The 1396-nt window shown below is 56.4% G+C and overlaps 1 protein-coding gene across 1 annotated transcript in view; it reads left to right on the top strand.

The window, feature by feature from the left end:
* The first annotated feature begins 882 nt into the window (after positions 1-882).
* TLK2 (tousled-like kinase 2) overlaps positions 883-1396 on the top strand; it is a 148383-nt gene continuing 147869 nt past the window's right edge. Inside the window, exon 1 of the mRNA XM_011947910.1 lies at positions 883-1116. The gene's annotated coding sequence lies outside the window, so the exon portion shown is untranslated. The remainder of the gene's footprint in view (positions 1117-1396) is intronic.

Genomic DNA, 1396 nt, shown 5'->3' on the forward strand with positions numbered 1-1396 from the left:
TGCCTGTAATCCCAGCTACTCAGGAGTCTGACGCAGGGAGAACTGCTTGAACCCGGGAGGCAGAGGTTGCAGTGAGCCAAGATGGCACCACTGCACTCCAGCCTGGGCGACAGAACGAGAGTCTGTCTCAGAAAAAAATAAAGTTTTAAAAAGAGTGTCATTTGATGGAGTTGCTTTCTTGATCGTTGGCTGCAATTAAGGACCTACCCTCACTGGCTTTTGTGTTGCCTTGGACGGGCTCTCAGGTTCTCCCGCCCTATCAGGCAGTGGAGGCTGGCCTCGAGTGGTAGTCCTCCATCTTGCCCTCTTTTCCGACCCTCTACCCCCCACCCCCTAGCTGCTCTCCTCTCTCCTTCCAACACTGTTCTCTTTGGGAATATGCATATCCAACTTCCCAAGCAGTCTGGGATCTGATGTAAGACGACTCTTGGTTTCATGGAGTTTTTCCACAGTGCTTCAATGTGCCCCAAGGGTTTGGAAGGTTGGAGAACTAACAAAAAGCAAAGCGCCATCCTGTGTCGTTTTGGCAGGTCTGTGTTCTGTTAATATATGGAAGAATTAAGAGAAGAACGAAGAAATAAGGACAGAAACTCCACTTGGGAGTACTTGTCTAACCCTGAAAAAGTTCAAGGCTGTTGTTCAAGGTCTGAATTTTCCCCTTGAGATTCGCTTGTAGTCCTTAAAGTCATCTTCAGACATCTGATCAAGGCAGCATCCGCGGAAAATTATAAGGTGGGTTGCTGCACTGGAGACTGTCCTGGCTCAGGGGAGCCGGTGAAGAGTGTGACTTTTTTCCCCTTGGCGCTGCGGGATCAGAGTGGGTGCCCTCTGCTATGCAGGAAGCCCTCCTTGCCCACTAGATAGTTCTCATTCCTCAGGAGATATTGTCAGGGGCCGGCGTGTTTCTCCATCTTGGCACTTACCCTCAGACCCTCCTAAGTACCTGGGAGGGCCGTGCTTTTAGTCGGAGGTTGAAATGGAACCTCTCCCTGGGTGCCCGGGGACAGTACCTTGGGGGCAGCGCCCCTCCTTCCAGAGGGCAGCAACCCGGCGGGGGCGGGGGCTCGGCTTTGATCCCAGAGCACCTTTTGTCCCTGGAGACGCTCTGCCAGCCAGGTACGTGGAGTGCAGCCCGCCCTCCGGGGCGCCGCGCGCGGCTGGGGTGGGCCGGCTGCTTCGGGGAGTGGCCGCCGTCGCCTCACTAACCGGGCGCCTCCGGGAAGTCCGGGCGGGGTCCGCCGCTCGCACATAGGATTAGCGTCTTCTAAACTGCATCCCTGGGAAAAGCCGCCGCACTTCTCACCCAAACTCGCAGAGCCGAGGGGTTGGGCTGGGGTTGGGCGGGCGCGGGAGCCGGCGAGGCAGATTCGAGAACGGGTGGACCTGGGCGGCCAAG

Source organism: Colobus angolensis, unplaced genomic scaffold, assembly GCF_000951035.1.
Source record: "Colobus angolensis palliatus isolate OR3802 unplaced genomic scaffold, Cang.pa_1.0 Scaffold271, whole genome shotgun sequence".
Lineage (NCBI taxonomy): Eukaryota > Metazoa > Chordata > Mammalia > Primates > Cercopithecidae > Colobus > Colobus angolensis.